Here is a 16420-nt window from a genome sequence, read left to right as displayed (position 1 = left end):
TTTGCCATAATCCTGTGGTCAGAGAAGGTCTCATGGAGGAACTGACTTTAAAGAAAAGACTTGAAGGAGGTGAGGGAGTGAGCCTTGTGGATGTCTGGAGGAAGAGGGTTCCAGGTAGAGGGAAGAATCAGGGCTGAGGTCCTCCATCCTGGTCTGTTCAAAGACCAATAAGATGGGCAGTGTAGCTAGAAAAGATAAGGAGAGTAGGGGAGATGAAGTGAGAGGTGCAGGTCCCAGAGGGCCATGTTGGCCATTGTGAGGAATTCAGCATCTACTCTGAGTGAAATGGGAGCCAGTGGAAGGTACTGAGCATAGCAGTGACATGAGGTGACTCAAGAAACATTCTGACTGTTGTGTTGAGCATAGACTGTAGGGGACACAGATGGAATCAGGGGACCCAGAGAGGAGGGTCCTGCATTATTCAGGGTGTGATGGTGGAGGCTTGGCTCTGGCTATAACAGAGGAAGTGTGGGAAAGGGGAAGGATTCTGAATATATTTGGACAGTAGAGTCAAAGATTTTCTAATGGGTTACTGTTAATGTATGTACATTTAACATTACATACATAACATTTATATGTTAAATGTGTGTACATTTAACATTACATATTTTATGGATGATTTTCCTTGTTGGAACTCAAAGCTTACAAGACTCTCAAACAGACACTTTGGCAGAAGAGGATCTTGAGTCTGTGGTTTCACCCTGAGTAGGCCCTGGGGAGGTGGAGGTTTAATGTGGAATTCGCCATCTTCTTCCAGGTCATAGTTTCTGCTCGACTCTTTCTGGTGTCTATCTGTACCACAGATGAAATGGCAAGTTCCTTAGACTTCCCTCTGCTCGAACTCCTTGTCTTCCTCATCGTGGTCCAGCTGCTTACCCCTTGCTCAGGTAGGGACCATTCTGCTTTTATGTTTCTGAAGCAATTACCTGTCAGTGCCCAGCCAGAACCTCAGACAACTTCTCAGCCTGGAAGTGGCATTCCAAGCTGAAGGTGCATATGCCATTAAGAAAAATTGTACTTCTCTTAGGATCATGTTCTTCTCTAGGTTTTTTATACCTCACGCTCCCTGCCTTAAACCCCCCTTACCCTCATGGTCACAACTCCCTCTGTTAGAGCTTTTTCTTTTATTGATCAGCTCAGTTTTCTGTGATTGGACCCCGTCAGCCCATCCTGGCCATGGTGGGTGAACATGCTGATCTGCCCTGTCATCTGTCCCCAAAGATGAGCGCGGAGACCATGGACCTGTTGTGGGTGAGATCCAGCCTTAGGGAGGTAGTATATGAGTATGCAAATGGGAAGGAAGTAGAAGACCAACAGATGGCAGAGTATCAAGGGAGAACTTCGATTTTAAGAGATGGCATCGCTGAAGGGAAGGCTACTCTCCGAATTCACGACATCAGAACCTCTGACAGTGGAAACTACCTGTGTTATTTCCAAGATGGCAACTTCTCTGAAAACGCCATCGTGGAGCTGGACGTTGCAGGTGAGCCTCCAGGTTTTGTTCCAAGCTCGTTTCTCGTGGGACCTTGGAGCAGAGGCAGAGTTCATGCTCCAAATTCACCTCAGGGCACTTGTGGCTGGTCTCTAGGAACTTCCTCCACTGCCTTCCAACTTTGTTTCTCTCAGGTCCTTGAGAAAGACACAGGTTTTCCTCCAGGAACAATCCCTCCTGTACTCTGTGATATCAAGTAAAGCACTCCTTCATTGCTGGCCACCAGGGTCTAAGCAGTGGAGTGGAAGTTCAGGGACAGGAAGGAAAAGAAAATATCTCCTCAGTCATGGCACACAGGTGTTTGGGTTCCAGATAGCTTCTGTGGCCCCCTCCAGGTACACACTGCTGTGGGCCCTGGGGGATTGATGTGGGACAACATCTGTGCTGCCAATGATCTCCAACCAAAGGCCACCAGGAACACATCTAGAGTTGACTAAGTTGTGTTTATTACTTGTAGCAGGGCGGGAGAATGAACACCATGTGGGAACCATAGAGTATCTCAGTAAGAGGGTGTTAGAGAAGCTTTGGTGTAGAATTTGGGCTTGTGTTAGGGGAACTGGGGGAGGGTTTATGGAAGTGGGGCTTTGCCCTGGATTGGATACTGTCAGGAACATGCGAGGTGTGATTCTGTGAGTGAAGGTCTTAGTAAGTCTTATCTAGAAAAAGGACTAGAGTGAGTCTAAAGCTGTAATTGGTCAAGGAGCATTGGTTCCTCATATTATATAGGATAGGGAAATGTTTGTTCATGATTGTGGTTTGGACAGTATTCATATTTTTCTCTATGTTCAAACACAATTGCTGAGTGGTCTTGTTTCTCTCTTGACCCGTCATAGTGACAAAGTGCCCTTATTGGATGTTGATGTTCCATGACATTGCTTATGTTCCACAGGAAAACACCAAGACCAGACCAATGTCCAGACGTCAAGAGTTGCATTTCTTTTTCTCAGGGCACTCTCTTGCCCTGTGGTTTCTGGCTTGGTTGGTCAATAGGGAGCAGAAGGTGCGTAGCAGAAGATGGAAGGAGGGAGAGAGGAGGGAGCGGTCCAGACATTTATCTCCCTGTCTTTTTCCCTGCAGACCCACTTCTAGTGGTTGCATTCCCTTCATGAAGATCACAACTCCTCTCAAGAAAACCCTCTCTACAAGATTTTCTTCTTTTAGTCTTCAAAAAGGCTTTCTCTCTGTCTCCCTTTGGGTTTAGGGGTGGGTGGTGACAGCTCCACTGTTCCTGGCCCTGGGGTATTGCTGAATCCCATGTAGTTTCCCCTCACCTTGACCACACATTGTAAACAGCTCCTTAATGAAACCCCCCTTGAATTATCTAATGTGAGTGTGCCACTGATTTCAGTTCAGACCCTCACTGATAAAGGAGATTTCAAAGAATTCAGGCTCATTTATCCTTTCACAGCTCTGGGTTCTGATTTTCACATTGAAATGAAGAGTTATGAAGATGGAGGGATCCATCTGGAGTGCATGTCCGCCGGTTGGTATCCTCAACCCCAGTTGCAGTGGAGAGATGCCAAGGGAGAGGACATGGCAGCTGTGACAGCATCTTTGGTTGAAGAAGCAGATGGCTTGTATGCAGTCACAGCATCTGTGATCGTGAAAGGCAGCTCTGGGGAAGGGGTATCCTGTATCATCAGAAATCCCCTCCTCAGCCAGGAAAAGATCGCCAAGATTTCCATTGCAGGTCAGTCCCCTGCTTAGTCTTAGGTATACTGTGCTGAGCTGTGGCTAGTGAAAGGAGAAGGATGTGTGATTCTCTGTTGCTGACTTGGGTCTCTGCAGTGAATATGAGTCACAGAGCAGGGATCTAGAGCATCCTTCTTACTCCAGGGATGTTTCTTTTCCACATAAAGCTGTTTATGTCACAAATATGTACTGAGTATTTCCTGTGTGCCAGAAGCTATGACAGGCAATGGGAATTGGGGGAAAATGGTAAAGATCAGACGCTTAAGCAAAGACAAATGACAAAATTGTAAAATATACATGCAACTCATATCTTAGAGAAAGAGCTAATCTCCTTAAAATGTAAAACAACCCAGTAGGAAAATGAGCAAAGAACGTGAATTATTAGTTCACAGAAAGAAATAACACATGAGACATTGTCCCATCTTACTCAATAGAGGAAGGTGTAAAAACATTTTCCACTTGTGAGATTGGCAACAAAATGAAATAAAACAAAACAAAGGTGTCAGATCAACATTGTGATGGCAGGATTGTGGGGAGACAGTCACTCTTAGACATTTGCTGGTACAATTTGGTATATTTTTAGTGTAAATTGGCACAACTTCTATTAGTGGAAATATAGCAGTATTTCTCCAAACTACTTATTTATTGATCCCCAAGTCCCACCTCTGGGAATATATCTCACAGATACACTTGCATATGTATAAAATTACCCCTGTAAATTTTATTTCTTCTAGCATTAATTATAATAGCAAAAAGTTAGAAGCTATGCAGATGTCTATTAATGGAGAACTTTTATGAAATGGAATATTACACAGCTGGGAAAGGAAACACAGACATTCTCCATGTACTAATATGGCAGGATCTCCAAGATGAAGAGAAAAAGCCAGTTGCAGAACAGTTTATATAGAATGCTCTCTGATGTAAACAAGGAAAAAAATGAGTATGTTTGTATTTTACAAATTTAGTACACAATTTAATTGTGATTAATTAATTAAGATTAATTTAATCCTTTTAACCTTATGAATGAGGTACTATTATTACCCCATGGTACAGGTTAGGACACCAGGAACAGAGCAGTTAGGTAATTAGCCGAAGATCATCCTGCTAGTCAAATGGAGGAGCCAGAATGTGAACATAGTCCCTCCAGCTCCAAAGTTCCTATTCTTAACCACCGTATTAAGCTGACTAATGAGAGGCTAATAAATGGGGGGAGGGAGGAGGGAGTGGATGGGAGATTTGGACGAGTTTTATGTTGTTTTGATATACGAACCATGTAAATGTAACCTATTGAAAAATTAAATTAGAAAAACCATATGATTCTGATGCTCAAGTAACTCATATTCACATGTAAGAAAAGCAGACATTTCAAGGCAAATATAGTATTATGTTTTAGTAAGAGTTTACTGAGGTCTTAACCCAAAGTTTGCTGAGAGTTTAGGAGGAGAAGGATCATTTAATGTCATGAGATCAACTCTGTGATCCCCACCCTGGGGGTGAGAGACTAAAGCTCCATTCCATTGCAGATCCGTTCTTCTGGAGGGCCTGGTCCTGGATAGCGGCCTTGGCGGGGACCCTGCCTGTCTTGCTGCTGCTTCTTGCAGGGATGGGTTACCTCTTGTGGAGAAAGGAGAAGGAAAAAGAGACTCTATCTCAGGAGAAAGAGAGAGAGCAAGTGGAAAAAGAAACAGCACAAGCCGAAAAGAAGCAGGAACAAAGGGCAAGAGGTATCCAACCAGGCAGGGAACCTAAGGTCCTGGCTTAAGGGAGGGTACATCAAGAACTTACCCCATCCCCACCCAGGGCACCCACACCTGCACTGCATCATTTGTAAGGCTTATTTTGCAGAGGTCCTCCTCACTCCAGCCCCATAACAGTAAATTTTTTTTTATGCTTATTTTCCAGAGAAGCTCCAGCATGAACTCTGTAAGTTCCAATTCCCCAGGGACCCACTCACATCTTGGTATCCCTGCTTTAAGTGTCATAATGACTCTTCACATTTCTTCCATGCAGGGAGGAGAGAGTTCCTGATCAGGGCTCATGGGTGAGTGGTTCTAACATTTTCTCTGAATTCTCATCTAAGACTCTCTGGTCCAATATTTCCCAGCCCCTTTCCTCACCCCTAACTCTGCCCAGGGTTGTGAAATGTCCTGGATCTCTTTCAGGAGGGAAAGAAAGAAGGGTGGCTGATTAGGAGGAAGCACAGGGGAGTCGTGTTTTTTTAAAGGAGAAAAAGGACTTCAGTCTCTCTCCAGGAGGGGCCCACAGACTCTTAAGCCCAGCAAGACATCATAGAATATCCAGGGTTCACTTGAAAGGAAAGGAGGAGGAGGGGGATGGGAACTCCCTAGATGAAGTGCTTTCCCTATGCTGGGAACCTCACTAGTTGCTTTACATAATCTGTAGGCTGCTAAGATGAAAACAAGGAACGTAAGATTTAAAAGAAGGAGAAAATCAGAGAAGAAGGAGAGAAAAGTTCACTTAAAAAAAGGATTGGCCAAAGTGGCTTAGTTGTCATAGATTTATTAGAACTGCTTTTAAAAAAATACTATGTGACATTTCCTCATTAAGTTGCCCAATTATTTTCAGCAGTAGGCCGGACATAATACAGCTTGAGACAGATGGATTCTAGTACACATACTAAGACATGTGTACACACAGTGACATCTACGCCCAGGAATGGGAGTATAGATACATACAAAATAGATCTGTGTGGACACAGCTGGGAAAGCACTTACATGGTGCCTGTGGTATCATCAGCATGTAATTAATGTTCTCAGACTTGATATCAAGGAGGAAAGGGGAGGAGAGAATTGAACAGGCAGAGGGAGAAGGTAGGAAAGGTGGGGGTGGGGGTCAAAAAAATATAGATGGGTGCAAAAGAAGAGCAAAGAAATAACATAGTTCAGATTAAATCCCTACCTTTCTTCCATTGTAGGTGGAGAAAAGTCTCAGACATACACTGGTGAGTGACCCTGAATGCTCTATGAGTTTCCTCACACATATGTACTAAGCATTTAAGCCTTTTCTCTGCCCTGTGACCCATTGGCATTCACAGTAGGAACAATCAGATCTAGCCCAGAGGCTCATTTTCTGTGGGGGATATCACCTCTGCTTTTCTTGAGCCTCAGAGAGGACCTACCTAATACAATATCTGGCCATTTTCAGCCACCTCTTACCCTTCTGGCTCACATGCCCACACCCTGGCAAAGCATGGTCATGTTACCTGCAGCCCCATCATGATGGAGCAATGCAAGTCCATCATGTTTGAGAGGTTATTTGCCTGATCCTGCAGAGCTGTAGATGAAGGAAGCTGGACATTGGAAGAGACTGAAGAAACGGAGAGAGAAAAGCATTAAAGAGGAGAATAGGTGGGGGGAAGAATAGAAATAATGTCCTTTCCTTATCTGTGTCTCTTGCCTTTCAGAATGGAAGATAGCCCTCTTCCAAGCTGGTGAGTGAATCATTGTATATTCCCTAGGACGACAACTGAGGAACCACATTCCCTTTTTTTCCCACCTTTTGAGACTATGGAAAGAAAACTCATCATAACGAGGAGAGTTCCTGGTGGGTGACTTGAGGTCCTAGTCTCCTCTGTGTGTGCCCATCTCCAGGGCCTTCCTGCTGAGAGCCCAGAGAAGCAGGGAGGATTGCTCTCCTGGATTCCACAGATCTTTAGGGGAAGGAAGAGGCATAAAGGATAGAGCTGAGGGAAGGAGAGGCAGAGTGAACTAACACTGCAGGGAGAGTGAGGATGTGGAAAGACCAAGGATGGAAGGCAATTCGCAAATATCTTTGCATTTCCCAGGCTTCTTATGCCACCTCCTGCTGCTGTGGGTCCCCAAGTGACTCAATGTTTCTGGACTTCAGTTTCCTCATTTTCAAATAATGATCTAAATCCCTATTATAAGAGTGCTGAGGTAAAGACTAAATGAGGTTTTTAATGTGCATTGGTCAAAAAACCAACAAGAAAGAGAAGGCATGTTCAAACTGGGTGGTTGAAGAAGATTCAGAAAAGGAACTGTTTACAAAAGCGGGAGTGGGATTAAGGGAAACCAAGAAGGTAGGGTGAAGAGCCCCAGGGCTCACAATAGCAGGAGGCTGTCACCACCCCTAGGCTTGAAGGAATAGGGAGAGGGAGCAGTTCCTGGAGCCCAGAGGAGGATGTAGCTCAAAGACAGGCTGCCTGAGAGGAGTCATGCCTTTGTGAGAGCATCACTATCTGATGTGTTCAGGGAGGAAGTGGGGGAAATAAATGCTGAGCCTCTCTTTTCTTTCTCCTTCCATTCTTCATCTAGTACCTACCATTGGCCAAACCCAACAGGTAACCAGAGGCAAGGGAGCCCAGTGATTCTGTCCATAGATGATAGATTCCCAGAGCCCAGAAGAAGTAGAGAAAGGTGGAGAGTGGATCTGGGAGTGCAGAAAGCCCTCAAAATGGCCTCTAGCACAGAAGAGGCATGGAGCTATTATAACATTAGGCAGTTCTTCCATACCTAGCCCTGGAGTATGTATAACACATGTGTTGCCTTTGTACCCCAGGGATTAATATTTTTATCCACATTTTTCAGATGAGAAAATTGAGGCTTAAAGATATTATATAGCTTAGGTCTATGGAAAAAGGGACTGCAGAAAAGGAAAAGTCGTTTAGCTCATGAGTGGTAGGTAAATCTATGTGACTATAAATCATGGGTGGGCAGTGCTATTTTGGGGAGGGAAATAGGAAAATGATGAAAGGTAGGAGACAGCTCAAGATGTTGGGTCCGGCAGATGCTTACCCTCTGCACTCTATAACACTGAAAACAAGACCCCTGGGCCATTCTTTTGGTATTGCTGAGAGGGTTACATTCAAGTCAGGCTGGGGACACCAGGCTCTCGACTTGGACCTCCTCAGCCAGACACAGGTCTTGAAGGCGGAGGCTTTGTGATCTACAAAAAATGGCTGACTCCACGGCACAACCCCAAAATTTCTACCGGGGATGTGATTTTGGATCCAGACACAGCAAACCCTATCCTCCTTGTCGCTGAGGACCAGAGGAGCCTGCAGGAAGCAGACGTACCATGGAATTTTCCAGACAACCCTAAGGGATTTGATTGGCATTACTGTGTGCTTGACTCAAAGAGCTTCACAGCGGGGTGACATTTCTGGGAGGTAGATGTGGGGGAACAGGAAAGAGTGTTATATTGAGGTGTGTAGGTAGAAGGTGAAGAAGAGAAAATGGGTTTATATAGAGAGCCTGAGAATGGGTTCTGGATTATGGGGCTGTCTGAGTGGAATGACTATCTGGCTGTCACTCATCCCCGGACCAACCTAAAAATTGCCAACCCTCCTCAAAGAGTGGGGGTTCTCCTGGACTATAAGAATGGTGAAGTCTCATTCTAAATGCCATGGATGGATCTTATATCTACATCTTCATGCACACCTCCTTCTCTGGGCATCTGTGTTCTGTTTTCAGACAGATGTCATGGGCGTGCACTGCCTTGACCATTTGCCTAGCACTGACTTAAGTGCAGAGTTCCCTTATTACTGACCTAGTGTCTGACCTTTCCCTGGAGGCCCCAGTGACACCTGGCTCTGCTGATGGGAATGGGGACCCTTAGACTAAGTAATATCCCTACATCCCCCTGCTCAACCTGGAACTGAGGGCCTCCCCCGTCAGTCCAACACAAGACTGCAAGAAAATATTTAATAAATGCACACACTATGTGAAGCACTTCACTAATGTTAATTCCATTATTCCATATGACAGTTGAGTGTGGTAGCACTTTATTGTCTCCTTACTACAGATAAGGAAATGGGGTGCAAAAAAGTGAATTAACTTTCCAAAGGTGACTCAACAAGTGAATGACAGCTGGGATTTGAACTACAATAAGTAATATTTATAGATAACTTAGAATGTACTGGGTGTTGTGCTGAAGACTTTAAGTGAATTTCACTCATTTAATTCTCATAACAACCCTGTGAGGTAGTCTCATTTCATAAATGTGGAAACTAAGGCAGGGCCAAGTTAAGTAAACTGTATAATTCATACAGAAATTTGTGCTGCTGGGGAAGGTTTGGCCCCTATCCATCCCCACCCCCTAGCCTGTTCTTCTTTTCCTAACCCATTTCCCCTGTGAGGAAGGGACCATGTGCAGCGCTGAGGTTCCCTTTCCAGTGCATCCCAGGGTGAGGAGCACTGTAGGTGACTATGGAGGCCACACTCCACTTGGTTCCTTCAAGGTCAGTTGTCAGAGCCAGAGGTCCAGCCCCTCATTGGACTGATTCTGCAGGGTGATATGGTCCAGAGAATAAATTCACAGGGACCGCATTATATAGGATGTGAAGGGACTAGAGGCCAAACTCTTAACTAATAATGGGCACATACGTACCCACTCTGTCAATATGATGTGTGCTCATGGAACCAGAACCAATTCTCCGACTTTGAAGGTCTCTAGGAAGCACAACTTAACACCTGAAGATTGTCTGTGGAATAAGAATTTGGGAGAAAGGCAGCTGGATAACCTTTAGTATTTTTATCACACCATAGCATCCATCTCCAGAAAAGGGATATTTCCACCCCTGATCCTTCCTTGACGTTAACAGATGTTCCTTTTAACTGATGGATACTGGGGAAAGGCTACTCTTCATTATCATCATTGTTATTGTTCACTATTGAATCCCCTCTAACTATCATGTGGTTTCCAAGTTAAATTTGTTCAATAAATTTGTTAATAATCTTCACTCTTCTACTGAGTTTTTCTAGAATTTAAGTCTTTAACATTCATTTACCACAGTTTCACAGTTTACTTTATTGCAACATTTTCACAAATTGTACTTGTATTAGTTTTCTATTTCTGTCATAATAAGGACCTAAAACCTGGAAAGAATCCACAGCTGGAGGTGACTCAAAGGAAGGAATGCACCCTCTAGGTTTGTTCGCCTCATGACAGAAAATGATTGGGTCAGGTTGTCACGATCAGAAGTGGCTCAACCTGGTTGGAGCGGTTCCCTGATAAGTTACCTCATGGGCAGTGGGTCCTCCTCATGCTCAGAACACATGTGGGTCCCTCTGGCTCAGGGCAGCTACCGCAGTGGTTGAGACCTGGCTTCACTGGATACTTCTGGCACAAACTTCCCCAGAACCCCTGGGCCTTGTTTTCTTCAGATGGAGGCTATAGTCGGGCCAGGCTCTTATGTGCTCACAACCCCCTCTTCTATCCCTTCCCAAAAGGAACCCAGTCTTGGGAGGAAACTGTGGAGTCATTGCTAGTGTGTTAATTGCACAGTTTTGAATTGAATCAGAAAGGAATTGGAGGCCTCCAGGGGAAGTATTTAAGCTCTTGAGGAAAATGGGAAGCAATGTGTCTCAGGAAGATTATTCTAGACGAAGTCTATACAATGTCCTGATTGGGGTCTGTGAGGCATGGGAGCGAAGCATTGTGTGGGTGTAGTGGGTGCTGGACTCAACAGGTCCATCTACTGGAGAGGATGAAACCCAACTAGAAAGTCTTTGTTTGCTGCCATCCTCCTGCCCCACTAGAATGCCGCTTCCATTAGAGAAAGTTTTCCTCTCAGTGTCCTCAGCGTCTCTCCCTCAATAGTTTTTGATTGAATGACAAGGTCTACAGTCTACTACTGCAGCTGCTGTCTTGCTTCATTCTCTATCCTTCCAACCCCTCCCTGTGTTCCCCCTTATGTCTCCATGGCCCCCAACAAGGGAAACAACATGAATAATATTGCTCTGGCTTTGGAAAGAGGGCTGCTTATGTTTACCTCATCACCTCGCCACCTCCCGCCCAATGCCACCCTCTACTGCATACACACTTCTATACACAGAAGCCTCTCCTCCTATTTAGCAGCAATGCTCCATTCCTCAGGGAATCTCAAGGTTTTGCAAAAAAAAAAAAAAAAAAAAAAAAGAGAGAGAGAGAGAAATATCTTTCTTCCGAAAACAGAAAAAGGAAATAAAAAGGCTAGAACATCTCAAAAGTCTATTTGCAGCTCTGAGATTTTAATTCTTATACTATTTCTGTGTATTCTATCAGGTAACTAGTGAGAAAGTAGACTCAGGGATACCATTGGCTGGCTGACCCACAGCAGGCCAATCTTGAGCTCTAAAACATTCACTGGAAATCTTGGGACTTCTGTGGGCACAGAGTAGATGGGATCCCAGGTTCCATAGCTCTCCACCTGTAATTAATGAAAGAGGAAAAAAAAATTTTCTCTATTTTCAGTAATGTTTGTTCTGTGGTTGTGACTGTGCCCATGAGTGGGTTATAAAGAAGAGGGATAAGCAGAAAAATCATCATTTGAGCATCAGAGGAGAGAAGAAAATGCAGTAATTAATTCTAGAAGGTAATAAATGGAGGGGAATCTCTACAGCTCTGGGGTGCAGGTGGGGCGGTAAGTGGAGGAGGGAACCTGATGGGGGGAAAGGCAGGGTCCCAAAGAGGGGGAAGCTTCCTAGTGGGGAGGCCCTCCAGGACTGGCTTTACCTCAGGTTGCACAGCCTGACTCACAGAGGAGGAGGAAGGGAAGGGAGGGAGGTCATGGAAGAATATGAAGTGACAACTGAAGAAACTCAAACTCTGGCCAGCTAAGTGAGCAGAGTAGGGTGGAAAACTGCCTCCCTCATCCTTGTATTGTTGGCTTATTCCATGGAATGTTTAATGAATCAATCTTTCAAGAGATACCTTTACCCAGAGAGGAAGGAGGCTGCTCAAGACAGAAGTCGGGGCGCTGATTATACCGACACAGGTCACAGGAATGTTTGACCTAGATCAAAACTGTGGTGCCAAGTCTCCCTGGCTGATTTCTCCATGTCTGTGCGGCTAGGTCTCTGGTCCCTGCCCCTCCTGGGTGACTCATCTTTGGTGCTTATGGAGCCAGCTGCTTCCCTGCATTTCTCCCTGCGAGGCTCCTTTCTCTTTTTCCACCTCCTCAGCTTGTTTGCACTGGTCTCAGCTAGGGTCCCTGCCACTAGCTCTTATCAGCTTCTCAGAAAGGAAAATCGACACTTAGGTCTGCAAAACACTGCAGTCTGAAGAAGTGCTGCAGTCGTGTTCACTCATCCGTTCCTTCAGCACATGCTCATTGAATTTATACCAGCACCGTCCCATCAAAACACAATGAGAGACACAAAGGCCAGCTGCATACACAATTTTAAATTTTTTAGTAACTACATTTAAAATAGTAAAAAAGAAACAGATGAAATAAATTTTAATAACATATTTTGTTTAAACCCAAATAACCAAAATATTATTTAAATTTTAATTAATGTAAGATAGTAACTATGAGATATTTAATACTTTTTAATCTAAATTTTCAAAATTGTGTCTGTGTATTTTACATTTACAGCACATTTCCATTGGGACTAGCCAGTGGCTACCATATTGAACAGCTCAAGTTTATACCACACTTCAGGCTCTGCGCTAGATTGGGGAATGGAAGAAAACCTCCGTGAGCACGGGTCCGTAGTGGGTGCTCAGTCTATACTTCTCAATCTTTGTTCAGGAAACACTAGCAGCCTCAATAGATACTCCTACTAGGTATCTATTGCTGCTGACCAGCCACAGCCTCTGGCTCCCAGAATCCACAGCCAAGTAAGTCCCTGTGGCCTTAGAAAGAATGTGTCTGAAAGAAAATATTAGAGATAGAGAAAGAATCTGTCTGTGCCCTGGAATATGCACTTCCTTTCCTGCCTTGGATATTTGATCCTGGGGCCCCTGTCTGATTCAACCCCTTTGTTAAACAGACCAGTTTACTGTCGTGGGGCCAGCTGATCCAATCCTGATCATAATGGGAGGAAACAGCATGTCATGCTGCCACCCGTCATTTAGGAAAGTACTGAGGACATGGAGGTGCGGTGGTTCCGGTCTCAGCTCTCACCGCAGTGCTTGTGTATAAGGGCAGGCGACAGAGGACAGAGGGGCAGATGGAGGAGTACCGAGGAAGGACAACCTTTGAGAAGGAAGAGGTCAGCAAGGGGAGCATGGCGCTGATCATCCACAATGTTACCAGCTCACTAAAACAGCATCTACCACTGTTATTTCCTGGTGTCTCCTGTGTCCTAATCTCCTCTCCCTACAAGGATGCCAATCAGATTGGATTAGGACCCACCCTAACAGCCTCATTTTAACTTAATTACCTCCCTAAAGGCCGTATCTCCAAATACACTCACATTCTGAGGTACTGGAGGGTAAGTCTTCAACACATGAATTTTGTGGGAACACAATTCAGTCCCTAACATGCCTCTTCTCAAAATCCCCAACTGAAACATGTTCCTAGGAATGGAAGTCTGTATAATGAGAAATATTTTTTTTTCATCCTTAATAGATTCTACAAATTTGTTTTCCCAAGTGTTTCGTACCAATATATACTCTGACCAATAGTATGTGATGCTCCTTAAAATTTTCATGAATTCCACCGAGAAGATCCTCCACATACAATTTCAATCTATTTCTTCTTTCTAGTCAGTTGTTTTCCATGACTGCGAGGATCAAACACCATTTTTGAAGTAGGTATACCTTTCTCACATAGGATGCATTTTACTTATTTATCCTGATTATTGTGTCTCTTCCACTAGAATGTAAGTTCCATAAAGAATTGTTCCTTATTTTGCTTCTGCTGTATCCACATGTAGCCTGGAGTGCAATAGTTGCTCCACAGATATTAATCGAATGAAGACATAAATCTGCTCCATGAGCTGCAAGTCGTCATCATCACACCTGAGCTATCTCTAGTCTACACCTGAGGTCTGTTGTTTGAACCTTTCCCCATGAGCCTCTGATCAGTCCATGTTCTTAATCACCTTTGAGGTGTACATTAGTCAGGATAGGCTAGGTTATGCTCTGTAATAAGCAGCCCTCAGATCTCAGCAGGTTAACATAGCAAAGGTCTATTTCTAACACTTGGAACATGTCCCTCATGAGTCCGGTGGACTCTACTTCACACAGACCTCCCTCAGGGACCTGGCCCTGTGCAGTTCACCTTCACAGAGGGAAAGAGCCTGCAAATCACTCACTGGATCCTAAAGCTCCTGCCTGTGAGGTGCTCACATTATTTATACTCACATTTCATTGGACAAAGCAGGTCACATGGTTATGCCTCACCACACAGGAGAGGGAAGTGCAGTCCTAACCGTGTGCACAGGGGATTGAAAAGGGTGGACAGCTCTAAAGAGCACCCTTTCAGTCTTCTGTTACTGGACATTCTTTTAAAGCTTAATACTCCAGGCACACTAGAACCAGTCAGGATCTCACTCACACAAGCTGTTAGTCATCACTGTACCTCCAGCATCTAGCAAATTTCTTGGCCCCTGGTAGGTACCTAATAATAGTTATCAAATGAATGAGTGAAAAAAAATGAATTATGGGAATCAAAATCTCAAAGCAGGAAATATTTACCCTTGGGCTCCTCATCACAGCCATTCATAAATTTATTTAACAAATATTTAACATGCATCTCCTGTGTTCAAGTCACTGTTCTAGAAACCAAGGATAAATCGGAGAACAAAATACAGGAAGACAATTAATTAAGCTGTATTTTACAGTATTTTATATCAGATGGTGATGAGTCTTGTAGACAAAAGATATCAGGGAGGGGTTGAGAGTGCTGGTGGCATGCAGGTAATGGAATTATGAACAGAATGGTCTGGGAAAGCTTCATCAAAAAAGATGGCAATTGAGCAAAACCAGAATGCAGTGAGGGAGTGAGCCTTGCACCTCCAGGGCTGACTGAGAGAATCCGATGTGAAACCCTATCCAGCACAGTGCCTGGCACGTGGCTTCTTGTTAGGGACCATGTACTTTATCATTCAAACTGAGCACTTTGGAGAGTGAAGGGAGGTGCTGTCAATAATTACACTGGGACAACTGGAATAAACAAGGACTGCCCATCAAATGACAACATATGGACACCTCACTCTTGATAAAGATTAATTTTGCCTTTTTTTAAATTTCTCTAAATACTAATTGTAGTGAGAATGGCTCACGTGTACATAGATGAAAGCATAATTAAGTACTCAGCCTATTGGTCTCACAGAGAAAAAGGGTGAGAATTCAGCTGGGAGGAGTCTGGCAAGGCTTCAAAATAAAAGTGGCATTCAAACTGGGATTTTTAGGAGTTCATTAAGAATGGCTTTAAGGTATGATGTCACTCTGGAGTCAGTGTATTATACTTTAAAAGAAACACCTGAAGACTGGAAAAGCCTTGAAGACCACACAGACCAGTCCATCAGACCAGTAAAAGTGAGGTTTGGGGACAGCGTGACCTCCCAGGAGACCTCAGATCATAGCTGGTAGGCACCCCAATCTTTGTTACTCAGAAGAGCAAATTTGTATCTGATTAATACAAAGTATCATGAAGGAGTGTTTCTCAACATGGTGTCCTGACTCTGTTCATAACAACTCTGCAGAGCTGACACTGTGGGTGTGTATTTGGCAGGAACCCTCTACTCTTTCCCTATAAGCATGACCATGGTCTGGCCTGCCCCAATCTGAACTGAGTTCTTGTAAAATTGTTTGTTTGTTTATTGTTTTGTTAACAAGCTGGCTGTTTTTTTCCTTAGGTGTGTTGTCTCATGCTCACCCTTATTGAACTCCATGAAATGTTTTGTGGAATTTCTTTCCAACTTGCCTTGTTATTTTGAGTCTTATTGACTTCTGAGTTTCTGTGTGAGCCTTTCAATATACAACTAGTTTTATTTTTTTCCACTTGGCAAAAATCAAGTTGAGCAGGAAGCACTAAGACTTAAGTGATAGCTTTAATTTTGTCATTGGTATTGTTTGTTGGATAGGCTTAACAAAGGGGTTACGTAAAAGTAGTTTGGATGACGGCTGGACACATGGCTAAAGGGGAAGAAGTCTCCCAGGACCATGTACTTGCAGCTCTCTCCCACCCAGTATCTCTTTTAAAGACAGAATAAGTTAGGAAGAGTCTGGATTCTTAGGATTCTTGACGATGTTCTGCTGACATTGAGGAGGTGATATTGTCATCTTGAGGATCCCAGAGCATCCAGATCTAATAGGTGGATGTTGTGGAAGGACTTTAAGAAAACCGTGTAATTGACTGAGCCCCGGGGAGGTAAACATCTCTGAATTGGGTTAAGCATTGTCTTTCACTCTAGCTCTGTCCATTCTCCTACAAACCAACAGCTCCTTATGATTATCAGATAGCTGTCATGATGTGAAGTTCTAAACCAGGAGAGGACAGTGTCTTGAGGTCAAAAAGTTTCTTAAGGTTCTACCATCCTGGCA

The 16420-nt window shown here is 44.0% G+C and overlaps 1 pseudogene; it reads left to right on the top strand.

The window, feature by feature from the left end:
• Positions 1 to 808: 808 nt before the first annotated feature.
• LOC124226708 (butyrophilin subfamily 3 member A2-like) lies at positions 809 to 8782 on the top strand (annotated as a pseudogene).
• The last annotated feature ends 7638 nt before the right edge of the window (positions 8783 to 16420 follow it).

This window comes from Equus quagga, chromosome 15 (genome assembly GCF_021613505.1).
Source record: "Equus quagga isolate Etosha38 chromosome 15, UCLA_HA_Equagga_1.0, whole genome shotgun sequence".
Classification (NCBI taxonomy): domain Eukaryota; kingdom Metazoa; phylum Chordata; class Mammalia; order Perissodactyla; family Equidae; genus Equus; species Equus quagga.
This window is presented reverse-complemented; position numbering and strand designations above follow the sequence as displayed.